This window comes from Pan paniscus, chromosome 16, assembly GCF_029289425.2.
Source record: "Pan paniscus chromosome 16, NHGRI_mPanPan1-v2.0_pri, whole genome shotgun sequence".
NCBI lineage: Eukaryota > Metazoa > Chordata > Mammalia > Primates > Hominidae > Pan > Pan paniscus.
The window spans coordinates 24,335,368-24,358,169 of NC_073265.2; the positions used below are offsets into that span (position 1 = coordinate 24,335,368).

Here is a 22,802-nt window from a genome sequence, read left to right on the forward strand (position 1 = left end):
TGTTCCTCGGTCCGCAGCTGCCCAGTGGGAGAATAAGCAGACGTGGCTCAAACGTGGATCACGTGCCTGGTGTACTGCAGATGTCAAACTGGATTCCCCACAACCTACCACCCAGACAGTAGATAGGGCTGGAAGTTGATTTTTAATGATAAAGTACAATGGAGGGAGGGCAGAGGGGCTAAGCCAACTGTCTGGGGAGCTGTGGTGGTGATGGGCTGGCTACACAAACTGCTGCTACTGCTGCTGCTTCTTGGTGGCCGCCTTGCTGGCGAGGTCCTTGGCCTTCTCTGTAGCTGCCAGGGCCGTCTCCTTTGCCTTCTCCTTGGCTTCCCTGGCTGTCTTAATAAGTGTTTTGGAAGCAGCCTCGCCTTGCAGCTTCGCCAAGATATATTCAAAACCCTTCAAAGACTTGGTCACGTTGCTTTTGAACTGGGCAAGACCAAATTCCCAGACAGCTCTGGAGACACCGCATAAGCTAGAGGAGACCCACGCTTCCCGGCGGATTTCGGTCCAGCCACTGTTGTCAGAGTTCACACAGTAAACACATCGTTCCTCCCCCACCATCGGCCGGGCGTGGTTGATGTTCCAGGTGAAGGTGGTCATGGTCTGATTCTGTGGGTCCACAATAGAGTCCTCCAATATGTATGTACACCGGGTGAGCCACATTGGCAGGAAACAGTCGCTCGGCCCAGCGGGGCATCCTGTCGGTCTTGGTCATGAGTCGCCGGGACAGCAGTTTCTGGTCAGGGGTCACCTCCCGGTGTACTATGTCTTCCGTCAAGATATGTTTGCCACAGGGATTCGGGTACCGCTGCCAAAAGGCGGCGAACACTTGGTCCCAGGAACTGCGGAGCACGCTCTGGCCCAGTAAATACTTCACCATCGTCCCGGCCGGAGCGGGCTCAGCACCCGCTCAGCATCAGGGGTGTGGAGCCTGGGAGGCACGCGGGGGGCCGGGCCGGGGCTCGGCGCGCACCCGCCGCCAGGCTCGTAGCTCAGTCACCACCGCACCGCGCCCAAACAGCTGCCGCTGCCGCCGCCATGAGTTCAGATATTTATTTTTTTTTCTGGTCGGGAGACTGGATTCAAATGAACAGATATTTGTGCATCAATAGTAAGATTATTCACAATGGCCAAAAGATAGAAATGACCCAAATGTTCATTGGCAGATGAATGGATAATCAAAATGTGGTATATACACACAATGGAATATCATTCAGCCTTAAAAAGGAATAAAATTCTAATTCATGCAATAATAACCTTAAAGACATTATGCTAAATAAAATATACGCCACACAAAATGAGGAATATTGTATGATTCCACTTATATGAGGTATGTAGAGTTGCCAAATTCATAGAGACAGCGTGTGGAATAGTGGTTATCAAGAGCTGAGGGGAGGGGAGGACTTGGAGTTATTGTTTAGTGGGTACAGAGTTTCAGTTTGGGATGATGAAAAAGTTCTGGAGATGGATAGCAGTGATGGCTGCACAACAACATGAGTGCACTTAATGCCAGTGAATTATACACTTAAAAATGACTACGGTTGGCCGGGTGCGGTGGCTCACACCTGTAATCCCAGCACTTTTGGAGGCCGAGGTGGGCGGATCACGAGGTCAGGAGTTTAGAGACCAGCCTGGCCAACATGGTGAAACCCCGTCTCTACTACAAAAAAAAAAAAAAAATTAGCCAGGCGTGGTGGCGGGTGCCTGTAATCCCAGCTACTCGGGAGGCTGAGGCAGAAGAATCGCTTGAAACTGGAAGGCAGAGGTTGCAGTGAGCCGAGATCACGCCACTGCACTCCAGCCTGGGCAATAAGAGCAAAACTCCGTCTCAAAAGAAAAAAAAAAAAAAAAAGACTAAAGTTGGCGGGGTGCGGTGGCTCACGTCTGTAATCCCAGCACTTTGGGAGGCCGAGGTGGGCAGATCACGAGGTCAGGAGATCGAGACCATCCTGGCTAACACAGTGAAACCCCGTCTCTACTAAAAATACGAAAAATTAGCCGGGCGTGGTGGCAGGCGCCTGTAGTCCCAGCTACTCGGGAGGCTGAGGTAGGAGAATCATTTGAACCTGGGAGGCAAAGGTTGCAGTGAACCGAGATTGCACCACTGCACTCCAGCCTGAGCGACAGAGCAAGACTCCATCTGAACAACAACAAAAGACTAAAGTTATACATTTTATTATATTTTACCACAGCGAAAAATCACAAAAAACATTCACATTGGGTAACAAAAATTATTTAATATTCAAGCTTTTTAAACAGTGTGGTAGAACTCTGAAATTTACAAGGATTTGGAGATCTTTGGGAATCCCTAATTTTATAAGTATGAAAGTGTTCTGACTTTATTCTAACTTCCAGCTTTCTCTCCCTGGATAGTTCTTTCTCATACATATCCTCCCAACACACAAAAAACAAATTCAATGTCCATTGACTTTTTTTCCCCATAGTATGCATTTATTGCATTGTTAGGGACATGAGAATTTCTCCCTGAAATGGTTTTCTTTTGCTTTGCCTAGAAAGTTCTGTGAATTCTTTCATGTTACACATCTGATCTGCCATCAAATTCAACATGCTACTATTTAATCTATTGGAAATTTCTATTTTCAGGCTAAAACAGATTTTTTCTCTGAATTACTTTCCTTCTTTTTTATTTCTATCAAGAGCTCTAGCAGTTGGCTTTCTTCTTTGAGCCAATTTTTGCCCATAAATCATCATGACAGTTACTATGAGAAACAAGTAAAAAACAAAGATGAATAGTAATGAAAGTGCTAGATGATAAGATATGAATACTGGACAGTCAGCTAGGTTCATTGGCTGGTTAAATGATGCTTCTTGAAAGTATCTGTGATTCTAACTCTTGCTTCAGGAAAATTACAAATCAGCACTAATACAGGTTCATATTTGCAAAGTTCTAAGAACAGTATCTGACACATAGTAAATATATAATTTTAAATACAAAATACATGTTAGGGGTCTTTAGCAAATCAGAATCAATATACAAAGATCATCAGACCTAAAAAATACCAAAGCTGAGTTTATTGCTGGACAGACATGGAGGAGCTTCATCACTGAGATGCAAGTTAGAGGGTCCCAACCAGGAACTGAAAGGCTAGATGTAGGGCAAAAAAAGAGAGTATAACAAACAGGGAAAGATTGAGTTCACGTTTCTGATTGACCCATAAGGTGGACTGTTAAGTCTTCTTATGATTAATATATTCAGGTTCCATGGCACCCATACTGAGAAAACTGGTTTCAAGTAAGTCTGGGTGAGTTGCATAAGATTCAGTGGACCTAGGTTCATTCGATGGATGTCTTAAGCATATGAACATGCTTGAAATGTAGTGTGTTTCTTATAAGCGAAGTGTCTCGAAAATGTAAAAATCATTAACATTTAATTTATGATTGCTGAGGATCTTTGCATTTTTCCAATAAAAATACGGATAGAATAACAGTGAGAAAGTAGCCACGGATTTACAGATGCTCTAAAAAATGATATAAGGAGTTTTTAAAAGCTTTCCACAGGAGTTTCTGAAGTCAGCTCTATCTTTTGATGAACCCATATAATTAAGAAGTTCCCTGGTAAGAGAAGCCATGAGCACTTAGGAAGAGTAGAATTTACTTAGTGGGCTTACCCTATTTAATTGAAATTGCAACAATATTATGAGGATTTAGTAATATTTCTCTATTCTCCTAGAACACCAGATAGAAAATTTCAGTGTTTCATTCTGCAATGTACAGTAATTTTTGTGTGTGTGTCAACATTCCCCAGCTTTACTTCAGGTCCCTGAGCTAGTATCTGTCTAGAATACATGCTCGGTAAATACTAGTTGAATGAATACATCAATATATGAACAGACTGACATTTCTCTTTCCTTTATTCACCAAAAATAGTAAGTAGGAGCTGACCTATTTGTTCCTTTCGGACTGGCACCAAAAATCTAAGTTTTTTTCTGAGTGGAATGACCAGTTTCATAGAGGAAAGCTCCACAGTCAGACAAGCCACAAAATAAAAACTGATTTAAACTGGAGACTTAGGGGGAGAAAACACCAAAAGTTGAAATGATGGCATTAAAAAAATTATTAGAAAAGGTAAGACATGTCTTATAGAAGGAAGGCTTCCATGGAAACAAAAAATGAATCTACTGTTTTACCAGCTTTTTCTGCATAAAGGATAGATTTAAAAATTATGCTTAGAAAAATAATGAGTAAGACTGTAGAGATGAAAACATTGCATTTTATATATTTAATTTAAACATTTTAAGAGCGTGAATTAAGGCATTATTTTCCCATTAAAGAATGTTTCCATTTTAAGCTTGGGGGAATAGCAGGTTTTTCTTGCCACATGGTAAGTGATTCTTATGCTATAGCCATTAGAAATTCCCCCATCATCCCTGAGTGGGTAATTATTACTTGAAATAGCTCTTTCAGGGTGATTATTATAAAATATACCTGTCTTCTGTTGATCTACTGCTTTATTTATCTCATGTTAAAAGATCTTTAGGAACCCTTCTATCATTAATGGACGAATTCCATTTTACAGATACATCCATTAGTTGCCAGGAATAATTGTGATCCGATTAAAGTATAACCATTTAAGACAAATTCACACATTAAATGCTTAGTACTGTACATTGTTAAAGACTTATATCTCCAGACCCAGTTTTTTTTTTTTTTTTTTACTTGATAGAAGACAAAAAATGAGACCTCAAATAGTGGATGGATCTTCTCTTGTCTAGACTGGAGGAAAAAAGGTCTAAAAAATAAGCATATTGCTTGAGAAATCCTTCCAGAAGGGTGTTCAAGGATCAATGTAGATGTTATGAAATAACAAAGTATTACAGATCTCTTTGAGATGGAGGGAATCTCATTAAAAAGAAAAACAGAAAGAATAGATCTCAAATGGGTATTTAAGGAAATAAACATGACAAACTATTTCTTATATTTATGAGGTGATTCTCAGAAAGATTAAAGCTAATTTGTTATTCTCATAATAACTATTTCCATGCGATTAAGATCATAAATAGAATTTGTTTTCACAAGGGGCAGTATTGGAGAGGCAGAAAGAGAAACATGCCAATATTTAGCAAAATTTATGCATTAGATTGTAAACATCTTGAAGGCAGGGGCCTAATTAACTCCATGCCTCATCCTCAGAGCCTAAAGTTGATTCTGACAAATGTTATTACTCAATAAATTCTTGCTGAATGAATAATTTAAATTAGCACATGACAGTTTTCCTAATCTCAGTGGAGAATCCACAACCTACAAATGTGCTAAATTCCAAAAGGATTTTGAGGCAGATTGCAACTTAAAATACATGTCTCCACAGAAAATGATATCATGGATGGTGCCGGGGTTGGAAAATCAGCACATGAAAGTCATTTAACCCACAATGCAGCAGAAACATTACATATTTGAAATGAACAAGTAGCAGGAAAATAATACTGCAGCAATAAAACCAAAGAGAGAAATCATAAAATTAAATAAAAAGTTAAATTTTTCTTGTCTCTCTGTGCTTGGAGAGAAGTAGATTTAAGTATAAGAAGATGAAGAGATGTATAGAAATTGTCATGGAGAGGCTTATATTCTCAAGGAATTTTAGAAGCTGATGGCTCTTAAAAATTATGTAGAATTTCCCTTCAAAACATAACCCTACTTATTCATGATAAAAGTCTTTGATAATACTATTTTAATGCTTATCAGTCAAGATTAAAATGATTTTTTAAAACTCAAAAGTGGAATGGTGAGAAGGGAAAAGAAACAAGTGAAGAAAAATCAAGTAAACCAACAACAAAGATGAAAATATTATAAAACGTATTAATCTAGTACTCCCTGTACTCCAGACACTGAGGATAGATACAAAAGTGGATGAAAACAGTCCCTGCCCTCAAGCAACTTCAAGCATAGTAAGGGAAGTCAAACTCATAAAAAAACTAAGTGTAATAGTCATTATAGAAACTACAAAAGAGGTAACTGGGGTACAATAGGGCCAACAAGAAGATGGCCAGAGCCTCTTGAGACCGTTGGTGAACCAGGCTTGTGAATCTTAAAAGAGGAGGAGTTTCTTTGCCGGCAGATAGAGTGAGAGCAATTCAGGCTCAGGGTGAGCCGAGGAAAGTGCGCGAAGTGCAGAGGCCGAAGGGAAGGGAGGTGATGCACTGGGACATGGGAATGGAGGGGCAGGCCAGGGCTGGAGCAAGAAAGCGTTCTGTGGTCCCCATGGGAAGCAGCCTGTCTTAAGTCTACAGACCCCTGGAAACTTAGGGGGTTTTAAGCATGGAAATAACATGACCAAGTGGACATTTTAGAAAGGTCACTCTGACAGCATTATGGAGGATGGATGGTAGGTGTGAAATACTGGTAGCAGAGAAACCTGTTAAAAAACTTCAAGGGAATGAAAACTGGGAGTAAATAGCAGAGTTAATTATAGAGAGAACCAGGAGAGCCATTTGGTCTGTATTCATCTTCGTGAAGAGCCTCAAATTTAGATTCTTGACGTTATCTTCTACTGAGGTTATCTACTGTCATTAGAATTCATTGTTGGGATGGAACATTTAAAATATGCTAAAAATGTTGTAACCTTGCTTTAATATGTCTTTAATTTTTAATACACTGAGAGCCTTGATAATAAAAAGGATCCAACAATGGGGAGGAAATCTCCCTCTGAGAAAACTATTACCTTGCTGTGCCTGGTTTGTGCTTAGCCTTCTTCTCAAGACAGAGAATGGCAGGACTAGAGAAGAGATGACAGCTCAAAGTTTCCATAACTGGCACCAATTTAGGTTTTTGCAGTTGGGTGAAGAGAGTGTGCATCTCTTTACTTACAAGTTTTTGATGTTTGCAAGATGGGTGTTCATAGCTTTGGAGTGCCTGAACTGTTATTAAATAATTCTCTCTTTACCTACTTACAATACAGATGAAGGTGCAGGATTTGAAATATTTAGTAAAAGGTATTATGCTTCTCTAAATTACTCTCAGTTTTCCTGACATAGAAGATTAACTTTGAGAAATGACCCAGGGTTAATTGTTTTTAAACTAAATTATTGAAAGTGGCTCTTTTCTCTCATATTTATGTCTCTGGTACTCTACTTTTTAAGACCTTATGAAAAGCATTATAATTATCTGCAAAAAAATCATTTTGTGGTTGTTGATTATAAAAAATGAAATTTAATTTTTGCTTTTTAAACATATTGGATTAGCTATTGTTGAAAGGAAGTCTAGATATGTAGCAAAGTTAGTTAGGGGCTATTTATTTCCAGGTAATCACAGCACAATCACCCTGATGAATAAAGTAAATAATAATACAGCAAATTTAAAGAGAGTTGAATTTTGAAGTTTTTAAAAAAGGATTAATTCATTAAATGCAATCGGTTATTAGCCGTTTGCTAAATGATTAACATATGTCTAAACTTAATAATTATCTATCACTAATGAAGGGTCTGTACATCATATATCTACAAAAATAAAAACACACCTTCAGGACAAAGTGGCATAATTGTAAGGCCAAACTTGATTGAAACAAAATGTCACAATTTAGTCTTGTATGAATCAGACTGTAAATAAATCTAAATTATTCCTTCTGAGTTCAGTTGTTCCTGACACGTAGAAAAACCAGGAAAATATATCTCTTTTCAGAAAGGAAACATTTTTTTCTTTTAATGCATGACTAGATCTTTATCCATGTGGGAGAAAGCAATAAAAATGATAGCAGTATTACAGTATTAAGATGAAGAGAGAGGGTCTTCATATTTCTAAAGTTAGCCATCTCATACAAGTCAAGGACACAGAAAAGCTCTTTGTCTTTTGGAGTATTTGAGTCAATGTTTATATCCAATGCTCTGATCCTCCTGCTAGGGATGTCTTCTTTCCTCTTCCTCTGAATTGGACAGTCCCTAAACAGCTTGGGCACTGAGGGGACCAAGCAAAAGAAGGCACTGGTAGTATGCTAATTAGTGTGCTGAGACCTGAGAGAATCTAAGCGTCTTTGAGAGAAGTCATTTTACTCCCTTCTTATTGCGGGTTCAAGCTTATCATAGTTCTGGTAGTTGACACTGAAACGTGATTATCTTATGCAGATACAAAGTTGTACACAACTACTTTTTGGCTGAAAGCATAAGGAACTTCAAGATCCTTATTTTAATATTTGAATTGGGATTTGTTCAATACTAATTATTAGCATGCTTTAGAAAGTTCAAACTGTTTTCCTCATTAGGTATCAGTTTCCTGACCTAGAATTCCTACAAGGAAGATGGCCTAGAACAGTCATCGATGAGGCACATTCTGGTCCTCTTTTATGTTTAAATATGTTCTCTTCCTTAATGTTTTGATCTCACCAGACATTTTTTTGTGGGGGCGGGGGTAATGGTGAGGGAATTGTTCCTGTCAAGAATGCTGCCTTCCTTTGCTTTTTAAATTTTTTTTATTTTTGCAGGATAGACTCATGGCTTCCTTGACAGGAACAATGAAGTAATTGGTATTGTACCTCCCACTTAACTAATGTGTGACCCAAATTTTGTGGCATAAGTTTTCGATGAGTAGTTTCATTTTTTTCTGCTCTTTTAAAAAATTGGGGTCAACATGACTTCTTGTTCAAGTGCGGAGAAAACAGAAAGGCCCAGTCTGCAGAACAATTCACACAGAATCTTCTAATACAGTCCCTTTAACTTTGCACTGAACTCAAATAAAAAAATCAGAGCTTCCAAAATGGTTGTAGCGAAGCAAGCAGTCTCCCGAGTGTAGTTGTAGGCATGTTCTAGTACTCACTTCTACCAGCGGGCCTCTCTCCTTTGACTTCTTTTCTCATATGACAGTGGTTAACTGAAAACTGACAAGAAGAATTTGGGGTTTTATGTTGAAAATTCTGTAAGTATATATTAAAGATCTATGCTTCACGGTGGGAAGGGATAGTTTACTTTTGGGTATTCAACTCACGAGGTATTCTAAACGTTAGGTTTCCCATAACACAAAGGCAGAGGCTAACATGTGCCAAAAGTAGTGCCACGTTTAAAGAATTCTTCTCATGAGTAGCATATACTGGCCTCAGCTCATCTTTACATTAAAAAAAATCTGCTAAGTATGGATTCTATATTCTAAAGACTAAGAATTATAAATAAAATCCGAACCATGGAAAACTGAACAACTTTCTAAGATGTTTACCAGAGACATGTGCATTCAGATCTTTCCTCAAATTAGATCTCTGGCATTCCTTTCTTGCTTTCTAGCATTGCTCCAATGCCATATCTGTTTCATGGCTGGGAGGAAGCCAATTTCAAGGATCTATTGCACAAAGAACTATTTACTGAGACATATGGAATGTGTTCACTACAAAATAAACAGGAGTAACATGCCTTTAATATAGATTTTGACAATAAGAAATGAGACTAATTTGTCTTTGCACCCTCATGCTCTAGAATACAGTGGCCATATCTTTGCTATTTATTATAGTGCAGCACCTTCCATGGTTTTGGAAGCACATAATTTTTCTAGCTTAGTCTCACACTTCACCTTTACATATGCCTTCGCGCTGTTTTCCAAAAGGTGAAAATCTATTACCTTATACGTTTTTAAAATGAGAAGACCTTTTCATACTAATGCACAAGTTTCCTATGTTCTACCAATGGTGGCATTATTCTCTCTGCCTGCCAGATTGAAAACTTAGTCATTTTGACTCTTTTCTATACGTCATAAAATTCTGGCAAGTTCTCTTGAGTCCCGCAAATATAGATCCCACTTTAGTACTTCCATCATTTTTCCTCCTGTAGGGCAGTCATTCTCAAACTTTAGTTTGCAGATAAGGACCTGGGAAACTCATGACATACAGATTCTTGGCCCCAGTCTTAGATTATTTAGTAGGTCTTAGGAAAGGCACAGGAAACTGAATTTTAATAAGTCACTTAAATATAATCTGTGGTCTAGATTTTGAAAAGTCTATTCTACAGTCTTTCCATCTCTGTTGTATCTTTCAAACTATTTCCAAACAAAGCATCCTACAGATTATATCATGCTTATTCACTAATTTACGCCTTCAACTATTTGTTGAACACCTTCTGTGTTTCAGTACTCTCCTATGTATTGGATTCATAACAGTGACCAAAACAAACATCCCTGATATCATAGAGTTTATAGTCTATGTTTCCCCAGGTTTAGGAAGAGGCTTCTATAACTTATCAGATTTGATCCACGTTCTGAGTCTGATGTTAAGATTTTACTAACTTGTCTCTTACTATCTTTCAACAAGGATGTTCCTCTCTAGTCAGGTCATTTTCTCTTACTGTTTTTTAGCCTTTCTGTCTCCATACAAAGTCAATCTACCTCTGGTCTTTGGTCTTATTATTCTCCACAGAAATATTGTTCAGTATTGTGGACAGGGAATAAAGTTGAGAAAGCAAGATTCATTTATTCAATTACATACATATTTATTGTGAGCCAAACACTATTCTAGACATAAGGAAATTCAGCAGCAAACAAGACAGAAAACAACTATACAAAAAAAAAACTCCCAGAAATATCAGATAAATGCAATATAGGGTGTGACAGTGACAGTGACCCAGAAGCTGCTTCATATAGGGTAGTTAGGGAATACATTGAGGCTGAGAGCTGAATGACAAAGATAGTGGCTGTGCCAAGAATGGATGCTGGTGAGAATGTCAAGGAAGGGTAACCCTCATATGCTGTTGGTGAGAATATAATTTAGCACAGTCATTAGGGAGAACAGTAGGAAGCTAAAAATAGAACTATCATATGATCCAGCAACCCCACCTGTTGAAAGAAAGAAAATCCAAAAAGAAAGAAAATCACCATATCGAAAATATATCTGCACTCCCATTTTTATTACAGCACTATTCACAATAGCCAAGGTGGAATCAATCTAAGTGTCCATCAATGGATGAACAGACAAAGAAAATGGTGATATGGATATACAATGGAATATTATTCAGCCATGAAAAATAATGGAATTCTGTCATTTACAACAATATGACTGGAACTAGAGGCCATTATGTTAAGTGAAATAAGCCAGGCACAGAAAAACGAATATTGCATGTTCTCACTCATGTGTGGGAGCTAAAAAAAAAAAAGTTGAACTAATGGAGATAGAGAATAGAATGGTGGTTACCAGAAGCTAAGAGAGTAGTAGGGACAGGGAGATAGAAAGGGGATCACTAATGGGTACAAAAATATAGTGAGATAAAAGGATGTAGTGTTTGGTACCAAAATAAGGCAACTATAGTTAACAATAATTTATTGTATCTTTCAAAATAACTAGAAGAGTGGAATTGGAATGTTCTTAACACACACACACACACACACATACACACACACAGACAAATAAATGCTTGAGGTGATGGCTATCCCAATTACTCTGATCTGATTATTAGACATTGTATGATTGTATCAAAATATCACATGTATCCCATAAATATGTACAACTAATATGGATCCATAATAATAAAAGATAAAAATTGTAATGTAAATGTAAATAAATATAAAAAAGGAATTTGCATGTTTTTAATATTTTCTTCTAAAATATTTTAAATTATTTATTAAAATTAAAGGGCAAAATACAAAATACATTTTTAAAAAATGGTGGCAATGCAAATTTCAGGGGAAGAGTATTATAGCCAGAAGGAATAGCTAGCACTAAGACTTTCAGATGAAAATGTTTGTAAGAAGAATATGAAGAAAGCCAGTATGGCTGGTGAACAGTGAGAGATGATAAGGCAGTAAAGGCTAGGATCAAAGAACTCCACGTAGGCCAGATGACACAGGGGCAAGAGTATGGATTTTATTCTAAGTGGAATAAAAGGTCACTGGAGGTTTTTAAGTAGGGGAGTGATGTGATCTGATTTATGTTTTAACAAAGCTCTCTTTGGTTTCTGTGTGGAAACTATAGACAAGCAAGAAGAAACCAAATAGAAATTTCTGTGGCAGCCCAGCTGAATGACAACAGTGGTGTGGGTAGGTAGTAGTATGAATGGATTGAAATGGATAGACTAGGCAGATGTTATGGAAGCAGTGTCAAGGGGCTTGGTGATGGATGGGATGTAGTGGGTCAAAGAGAGGACTCAAAGGTAATTCTGAAATTTTTCACTTGAGTAATTGACTGGGTGGTCATATCCTTCACTGATCTAGGGAAGACTGGAGAAGGTGCAGATTGGGGTGAGAGGGTGAAATCAAAAGTCTAAATGGTGGGTGATGTGGCTGAATATATAGCTGCTGGAGTCAGACTGCAAAAGGCTTTCAAGAAGAAAAAAATAGTGGCGGCCCCTATTACTATTAAGATTATCTAACAGGATATCTGACAAAAATTATATATTGTAGCATTTTCAGAGCTTGAAATACTGGTTCATAAAAATGGGGAAATTTTACTCAGTTACGAGTTCTATTGCCAATGGGCAGTATCTCAAAAACAGGATGTCTGTAAAGAGGATCTTTGCTGTGACGAGGAAGAAAAACTGTTGCTTTTTGTGAGAAAACGTTTCCAGTTTACAATTAATTTTATTTTTTGGACTGAATTCCTTTTCCAATTCCACAAGCCTGATTAATAAGAACGCTCCATTTATAATTTAGGAAATAGAGACAGGGAAAATCATCAAAGAGAATCCAAGTGATGAAGAAAATCAATGTGCTTACCTACTCTGTGTTCACTCATCCTTCATTTTCCACTTCTTTTGTCTACATAAAAACTTGGGCACTGAAGCCAAGTGAACCATTGAAATGCATATTTTTTTCCTAAAGAAGCAAATTTTGGCTCATGTGTGTCAATTTCAAAAGTAGCTGCTTCTTTCCTAGATGAGCCATTTTCTAAATAAGTGATTTTGTTTTTTTGTTTGGCAAGTTGAGTAATTTTGGCTTTGTCAATAGTTGGTATTATCATCAAATAAGAGGCAAATTATTCACTATGAATGAAGTAATATCTTGAAGAATCACAGTTACTTATGCCCTGAGTGATAAGCTTGGGAACTGTTAATCAGCGCACTGACAGAATTTGTCAATGAGATCAATGCATCACTGTTGGGGATCTTCCAGGAATGATGGAAGACAGGAAACTGCCAGAAGATTAGATTCATTCATTTGCTTGCTCCTTCTTTCTTTTTCTTTCTTCTGCTTCTTCCCTTCCTCTTTCTCTTCCTTCCTTAACATATCTTCATGATCTTTTCTGTGCTAAGTGTCAGGGATAACCTTAAGGAGACCATATACTGCAATGTTAACAATCTAGTGGGAAAATAGACACATGAAGACATCAGACATCAACAGCACAGTGTACTAAGTACAATAATAAAGGTCTATAAAATGTTTTAAAGTGCAGATAAGACTCTAACTTGCCCTGTGGGGATTAGGAAGGGCCTCACTGAGATAAGGAAATACAAATTTGGTAAGTGGAGAAGGCAGTATTTTAGGCTGAAGAAAATATATGTGCAAAGCCATGCTCTTGTGAAAAAATATGATCACCACTACCACAACAACTGCAATACCATGTACTTACTTTACGTCAGGCACCATGTTAGGTGCTTCTCATAAATGAATGCATTTAATCATTACAACCACTCTATAAGGTAGGTATTATTCCCATTTTTTTTTTGATAAGAAACTGAGTCCCCAAATGGTTAAGAAACTTGCCCCAAAGAAAAACTTTAGGGGGTTGCTTAGGAAGTTGTGACCACTTTGGTAGGTTGGTGTGTGAAGGGTATGGTGGAAAATGTCTAGAGATGAGGCTGGAAAGACCACCAGAAGTTTAAGACATACTAAAGTACATTATTGGGTAGGGTTTAGGCTCACTCTTAAACAGGACACATTTTTCTATCTCTGTCTCCATCCACTCAGTTTTTGAATATCTGTTACATAAAGGACTTTAAGGAGGACACAAAAATCCTACATAAAATGAATAAAAATGAGGGTGAAAGAAGATAAAAGACAAGAAAATGTAATGGAGTTAGGAATAAGGCCAGCTGAGTAGACATAGTGAAACTCGGCAGACACTGGTGCTGTTTTACATCTTTCTGTGGAAGTTGAACCAAACCAGGAGAGAAGACCAACCTACCCACTGAGTGAGCTGAAACTGTACCCACTGGAAAGGCCAGGATTTTCTGCAATAATGATTTCCGAAGTCATTTAATCAGATGAATAGTGAATAGATGCAAAATAGAAGTCCTAACGTCTTATTTCTCATAGCACATTTGATATGATTTTAGCTTGAAAAAAATTATAAAGGCCAGGCCACTAGGTCAGGCACGGTGGCCCATGCCTGTGATCCCAGCACTTTGGAAGGCCAAGGCGGGTGGATCGCTTGAGCCCAGGAGTTCGAGACCAGCCTGGCCAACATGGTGAAACCATGTCTCTACTAAAAATACAAAATTAGCTGGGTGTGGTGGTCCATGCCTGTAATCCCAGCTATTCAGGAGGCTGAGGTGGAGGTTGCAGTGAGCTGAGATCCCACCACTGCACTCCAGCCTGGGTGACAGAATGAGACTCTGTCTCAACAAAAAAAAAAAAAAAAAAAAGGAGATAAAACCAGATACCCACCTTAACCAAAACACAATCTTAATAAGGCACTCATGGAATGTCCATCTTTAGTAATTCTACTGCTTGAATATCTGCCAAAATAACCTGTGGCATTTATACCAGTTTAACTAAATAAGCGAACTTGCTGGTTGGCTCATTATTTTTAAACCCATTAAAATATTCAGACACCTAACAAATATGCTAACTTTGGTTTTGGGAATGTTTGATGTATAGCCCTTCCTTTTGGTAGATTAGCTAGAGGGGGAAGTTGATTATTCAGGCTGCTCTTAAGTTTATAGGATTTAGGTTGGGCGCAGTGGCTCACGTCTGTAATCCCAGCACTTTGGGAGGCCGAGGTGGGTGGATCACTTGAGGTCAGGAGTTCGAGACCAGCCTGGCCAACATGGTGAAACTCTGTCTCTACTAAAAATACAAAAATTAGTCAGGCATGATGGCACATGCCTATAATTCCAGCTACTCGGGAGGCTCAGGCAGGAGAATCACTTGAACCTGGGAGGCGGAGGTTGCAGTGAGCCGAAATCACGCCACTGCACTCCAGCCTGGGCAACAGAGTGAGACTCTGTCTCAAAAAAAAAGAAAAAAAGAAAAAAGGGTTTACAGGACTTAAATTACATCAGCCAAATAGTCTCTATTATAAGGGATCTTAATTGAATATATCCAGACATACTTATAAGATTATTTAGAAGCCAGTTCAAAAGAAGAGAGGAATAGAGCCAGAACACAAACTATGGAAAAGTTAACTGCTCTGTTAAAAGATCGTCTCAAGCAGTGCCAACTCTAGTGTCAGTAATCTGACTCTATTTTTGTATAAACATTAATAGGGATGGTATGACCAGAGAGGTCTATATTGAGTTTGTTTCTTGGCCAATAACCAATTCCTGTGCACAGAAGCAGAAATTAACGGAAGCTGCACGTAATCTGAAAATGCTCCTGGTAGATATTTGCATGAAGTGGTAAAAAGTACCATAGTGTGGTGAGAGGCTGCAGCACGACAGCTAGCTCTAAAGGCCACCAATTCCTTATGAGAAAACTGTCCTGAGGAACAGAAACTAATAATTGGTCAGGCATGTGGGTTGTGTATGATTCAAGTAAACTGTCAAGTGTCCTAGTAAGTCTATGATTTGGGGGCACAGAAGGTGAGCCTCTCTGAAAATGGAATAAATGACAATCTACCAGGAGGTACTATGCCCCGAGTCAGTAAAAGTTTACAACACGCCATTAAAGAGGAGGGATCTCAATTCAGAAAAATCACTGAATAGCTCTGAGAGCAAAATGTCTTAACCAGGGACTTTATTGGTTTACGTTTTCAATCAGCTGAACAGAATGAGGCCCTGACTGGTGGAAGTTGAGAAAGCTAGCTATGTCTTAAGGTGACGAGAACTGAGTCTCCCTATCAGTGGGGTCCCCACAACTTTTCCCCCACTCATTTCATACCTATGTTAACTTTGTCTAGAATCCATGCTTATTGTCTAAGGAAACCTAATGGCATGTGACATGGCTCTGGCTCTATAGGTCTTTTTGGAACCAGGGTTTTTTTCTGAGATAATAAAATGTGTTAAATAAGCTTTAAATTTTATATGGCCATAGTCTCCCTCCTTTCAGGTTTTTTTTTTTTTTTTTTTAGCTACTCAGCAAATCTGGTCAAACTAGGTACTAGAAAAGTGAAAAGTGGGACCCGCATTTGTTTTGAAATGTGTTTTAAATTTAAATAAATTTTGTAAGTAAAATTGATGGTAAATTCTGCTGATCTGTGGAAAGGGATTAACTTTAGTTTCAAGTTCCAGAGGCAGAGATTCATCTGGTTCTCAGTGAATTGAAAGAGATTCAGTTGGCCATCAGTGAATGTGGAAAGCCACTCAGTCAGCTGTGCTACTTTGAGCTCCCTTCAAACTCCTAGTCCAGTTGTCTATGCTCATAACTCACAAATGTAGAGTTATATCTAGGCTTAACCCAGGACAAAAGCACTCGCTCATCACCCATTTAAAATATCCTTTCTATGGATGATGAGAATCCCAGAAAAATCTGTGGGGCTGGATTCTGGAGAACCATGGGTAACATTTCTAGATTTCCTCAATGTACTGTGATTCAATTTATCAGATAAATGAACATGTTGAGGAATTTTCTCTTGATTTGACAAATTTATCTCTAAGAGAACATTCCATAGTCATTCCATTGGAGACACAGTCTTCATTTTTCATGAATTTCAGGTTGCCACCAATGTTTAGAGGGACTATTCAGCTTCAGGGTGACATATGAGCTATTTCCAAATATTTTGTAGGCTGTTATGCAGATGTAGTACTACACTCATTCATCAAAGCCATATAGGTGGAATAACATCTTAACAGTCATAGAGCTATGCAAAGTTGAAATTACCTCAGAAGGCTTGACCCCTATTCCCCACTCCAAGAGAAGTTCAGTAAGAGTGCGGATATCATTTGGCAGGAAAGTCATGTGTAGAGAGTACTTGGATCACATGATATGGAGCTCTCTGAACATAAAAGTTCTAAGAACGAGTGTTTAAAAAAATTGTTTTAAACCACTTTGTGGGGTTATCAGCTACATGATAACATCTGAGGAAGGACTTTTTGTTGGAGGCAAAATGTATGCTTATGTTTCACACTTCTAAGTTTTAAAATTGTTGTATTATTTATCACTTTTCAGAGAGTTTACTAGAAATAAATGTGAAAATTTCCTAAGATGTTGAATACTAATAAGGTCATAAATGAAGTTGGAATATTACATTTTTTCTTTTAGACATAACTCCTTGGGTTATATAGAACCCTAAATTTATTTTTTACCTTTTTATTTTGAAAGAGTTAAAATTTATAAAAGCTGATAGACTAGTACAAGGAACGCTTATCTACCTATCACCTAGCTTCAAGAATGATTAATTTCTAGGGCAGAATTATTAATTTAAAAGGCAGAATAATGACCCCCAACAAAGATGTCCATGTCCTAAACCCTGGAACGTGTTACTATATTAGGTCACATGGCAAATAGGAATTAAGGTTGCTAATCAATTGGCCTTGGGATGGGGAGATTATCTTGATTGTCCAGGTCAGACCAATCTAATCACACAAGTCCTTATAAGTACAGGAGGGAGGCAGAAGAGAAAGACCAGAAGGATAGCAATGTGAGAAGGACTTGGCCTGATGTTGCTAGCTGAAGATGGAGGAATGGGACCCTGAGCCAAGGAATGTGGGTGGCTTTTAAGCTTGAAAAGGCAGGAATATGGATTCTTGTCTAGAACCTCCTGGAGGCATGTAGGCCTGCCAACACCTTGATTTTAGCTTAGCGAGACTCATTTCAGACTTCTGACCCATAGAATTATAAGATAATACATTTTTGTTGTTTTAAGCTATTTAGTTTTCATAATTTTGTATAGCAGTCATAGAAACCAAATTGCTAAAAAAGAAAAAAGAATGTCAAAGTACGAAGAAAATGAAATAATCCTTAAGGATATAGGTAGAAATTTCTTTGTGTATGTTTTCAAGTAAAACAAGTATTTAAAAACTTAGCAAAGAAAGAGAATGCTGTTATTTGTAGGGCTTTGAGTACAATAGAGATATAAGAGTGAATACCTATAAATGAGGTTTTAATATATGCTAACAAAAGTTAAATAGACATTTAAATTGCTGCTATTATTAATTTTATTAATTATTTAAATGATTTAAACCTATTATTCTGATCTTGTGGTACCATTTTTATTAAACTACTTATCTCCATTTCTTAAATTACAAATTAGATAGTCTGGCTTATTTAAATGTCTATATTATGATTGCTCTTGATGACTTTTCTTCATATGTTATTTATCATCCAGTTTCAACCAAAAGGCAAATATTGGAGAGGGAAAATCATATTATTTTATAAAAGCTAGTGAAATTGTTTATACTTATTAAGATATGGTACTTTCAATAAAACCAATTAAAGTCTAGAATCATTTTTCAAAATCATTCTTTAAATTCCCATTTATATTTACAGGTTTTTTTTTTTTCTTGTCTTGATACATAAAGTATTTAATTTGAGTTGAAAAATCAAGCAACCAATCACTCAACCAATGGAATGACTCACTTTGGAAACATATCCATAAGTGAAAACAAAAAATAAAATGAAGGCCAGGTGCAGTGGCTCACACCTTCAGGAGATCGCTTGAGCCTAGGAGTTCAAGACCAGCCCTGGCAACATAGTAAGACACTCGTCTCTGCAAAATATAAAAAAAAATTAGTGTGGTGGCACATGCCGTTAGTCCCAGCTACTAGAGAGGCTGACGTGGGAGGATTGTGTGGGCCTCAGAGTTTGAGGCTGCAGTGAGTCATGATTATACCACTGCATGCCAGCCTTGGTGAAGAGAGCTAGATCCTGCCTAAAAAAAAAAAAAAGAAACAAAAACAAAGCAATTAAAATTTATAAGCAGTCATTTTTGAAAATCAATGCAAATGACTTGGATGGAATTTTTCATATTTATTTTTGAATCTTGATAGTGTTAAAACAAAGGGCAAAAGATCAATGACTGTATTACTGAAGTCACATATACTAATAGATCATTCATTTCTTTTATGTTTCAGGCCTTCCTCCTCTTAGATACCAGCTATATGATTCAGAATCTGGAGTGAAGTTTTATTAAATGTTATCATTCCAGGCAGATTCAACTATAGTGTTTGAAATGTGCAGATTATATTTCTTTGGAAAGTTGCAGGAAAAATGTTGTGGCAGCATATACGTGCCTTAGAAGTGTAATTTAAAAACACATATCAATAATATTGAGCATATGGCACAAACTTTAGCACACAGGCACACACTAAGTGACAAAATCTCAGGAATACACATAATATTTGACATTCTACTTAATACACTTATTTTCAGAAACTTATTCCTTCCAGACACTATGAAAAACGAAAAGGTACAAAAGTGAGGGTAGTCTCTAAAGGTATTATGGTGGTTAATTTTACGTGTGATAGTTAATATTACGTATCAACTTGGCTAGGCTACAGTGCTCAGTTGTTTGGTCAAATACAAGTCTAGATGTTACTGTGACGTGTTGATTGTATCGATGCTTTTAGATATGATTAGCAATTATAATCAGTAAACTTTGAGTAGAGCAGATTACCCTCTATAATGTAAGAGGGCCTCATCCAATTAGTTGGCCTTCAGATTAAAGAATGATGTTTCCTGAGGAAGGAGCAACTCTGCCTTGAAACTGCAGCATGCCTTGCTTGAAACTCCAGCTCTGCCTTGAAACTGCAGCATGGAAACTCTGCCTGAGTTTCCCACCGGCTGGCCTGCACAGCAGATTTTAGACTCAAGACTGCAATATCAACTTTTACCTGAATTTCCAGCCTCTTGGCATTTCAGACTTTCTAGCCTCCAAAATCATATGAGCTGTCTGTCTGTCTGTCTCTCTCTCTGTATGTATGTATAAATATATTTATATCTCTATCTACATATCCCATTGGTTCTGTTTCTCAGGAGAACCCTAATAAAAGTTATTATTGCCCAAACTCTTTTCAAATAAAATATTACCTTGATTACTTCCGAAATAAGGTAATTCTATAGTCTCATTGTGGAGACCTTTCAATGCCTTTATGTAAATTGATCCAAAATATTTTGTTCATTTTAACCCTAATTGATAATAACTTTTAAAAAGTTAAAAGGGATTTTATTTTTTCTACCCAATATTCCTCTTCCCTGAGATTCTTTCCCTACCTCTGCCCAGTGTCCACAACTTTCCTATCCAGCCCATGAGTCATCTCTCACATATACTTCATTTTTTCTAAATTATAAGATCAATGAAGAGTTTTAGAGACATTCTTAGTTTTGATTTTTAAAAAAGTCTCTTTCTGTGACCATCACTACTGTGTTCTGGTTTGTAAGTACTCCCCTTGGTGACTGTTTTCTATCATGTTAACAATTTATGTTTAGCCAATAGTTAAAAAAAAATGTGTGCTGGAATAATTGTTGAAATAAACTAAATGACTCTGGATCAATTACCATAAGGCTGTCTTAAGAAGACTTGTTTTGTCTGCCTTAAAAGAAGACCCTTTAATAGGGTTTAAGAGAAATCTGTGTCTTCATTTTATTTTTTAGGCTCAGAATAACTAATTCTGACTGAAACTCTAAAAAGAATTGGAAACAGCGGTTAATTAAAAGCCATATAGTCCATGGGCAGGAGGTCCACATTCCTACCTAAGTAGACAGCATATTTCAAAATGTTTATTAATATAGGATTTTTTCAAAACAAAGTTCAAAACTACAAAACTACTCTTTTGCTGTTGCTTAAGAGGGAGTTACCCCTTATGCAATTTATGACTCAGATTATCTTCTTAAACAATGTTACCCACATAAACCTTACTTGAAATCAATGGTACTGGCATTCAAACATTTTCCTTATATGGAGTTAACTGTGTCCTCTATCATCTGACTGAACCAACTAAAGTCATTTCTCTTAAAGACATCAACAGCTCAAGGAAAAAAAAAGTTTTCTCCCTAGGGCTGGGGGAGGACTTTTACTCTGCACTTTAAAATGTTTGCTCTGTTCCAAGAAGATATTAGGATCAGTTGACTGACAACAGGAAAAATTTTCCTGGCAGAGAAGGAAGCCAGAGGAGATTCACATGCAGACAAAATTTTAACTATCAGGCTGTTTGTGTACCCCATGTCTATTCTAATACGCCAAGCCGGGATAAATCAAATGGGCTCTAAAAATAGGAGATAAAAATGCAATTTCACAATAATTCTGAAGTTTACAGAATATCCATCTTAAGTGTTTCTTTTTTACAGAGTTATTTATTACTGGGCAAAGCTAAATGGCTATTTCAATACATGCACTACTCAAAGAAAAAAAAAATCCCTGAAAACTCTGCCTTTAAAAAGCGTTATAAAGATACAACAGTTTTACTGAAGTGCTAGTGTGGGTTTAGAGAGACTAGGACCCATACAGAGATGCCCAAAATCTGTTTGAAATCAGGAGGGAAAGCAGGACAGATGAGCCATGTAGTGCTTGGTAGATGTGACCACTTTCCAGCTGGCCATCCCTCCACAGGAGAGGTCGGGACTGAAGTGCCCTGGCTCAGTGTGAGGTACATATCTATGCAGCTTGCCTCCACTATGTCCTCAGATCTTTAGGGCTGACAATCTCTTACGGATGTGGAAGCTGGACTCCAGGCATAAATGCAGAGAACTAAGCACACATGAAAGCACTGTTGGGGTGGACATGAAGCAAATGCTGCATAGCTCTCAGGACGGACTCCAGTCAGCCTTTCATAGCAACTTTATGATCATCCAGTTTTCCTTGGTTTCTCAAAGAAAATGTGCTCCTTGTGAGAATTAGTAATATATGTTATGAAAATCCCTCAGAGTACAGGAGGCCAGGTTCAGTGGCTCACACTCATAATCCCAGCCCTTTGGGAGGCTGAGGTGGGGAAATTGCCTGAGCCCAGGAGTTCAACAAAAGCCTGGGCAACATAACAAGAGCCCAGCTCTACAAAAATAAAACAATTAGCTGGGCATGGTGGCTCACCCTGTAGTCCCAGCTTCTTGGGAGGCTGAGGTGGGAGAATTGCTTGAGCCTGGGAGTTGGAGGCTGCAGTCAGCTGTGATTGCTTCACTGCATTCCAGCCTAAGGGACAAAGTGAGACCCTGTCTCAAAAAAAAGTGCAGGAAATTCTGATTTCTGAGTGTGAGGAGAGCAGAGGCTGGGCAGACTCTTCTGTCCAACAGTAGAACATTTTTACCATCTCCTGTATTGCCTTTGGGGACCTTACCTACCCCCTGGGCTAAGACTTTCAAATTGAATCTTCTAACCTAGCTGTCTTCCCCTTGCTGGGGTGAGCCTTTGGCTTTTTTTCTTGCTAAGATATTTCACAGGCAAAATGAAGGGTGCAAATGAAAATTCAAAATCGAGGCATTCAGGGTTAATTCATGGCTTGCTAAACCATCTAAATTGAACTTTAAATAATTAGACTTAAAATATATTGGGTCAGAAGATAAATCTGATCACAGCAATACAAGAAGAATCTGATCTGGTTTTACCTTCCTTCTTCCCTGAAGAAGGCTCATTTTGAGAACAACTGAAGAACAAATTTAACTTAAATTTGATATAGATTGGATCAAGAAAACTAAAGACAATATAAAAAAGAAAAGCTGCCAGACACTGATAACTCTAGGAGAATTAATGCAGTTGAAAATTACTTACTGTATGCAGTTTACAAGATTCTGTTTAAAAAAGCATAAACTATTCAGAAAGACTGAAATCTATTATATTAATGATATATTTTTTTCTTTGA

At 37.7% G+C, this 22,802-nt stretch overlaps 1 pseudogene; it reads right to left on the bottom strand.

Annotated features, from left to right (window-relative positions):
* Positions 1-219: 219 nt before the first annotated feature.
* LOC129393991 (PRELI domain-containing protein 1, mitochondrial-like) lies at positions 220-21,888 on the bottom strand (annotated as a pseudogene).
* Positions 21,889-22,802: the final 914 nt, after the last annotated feature.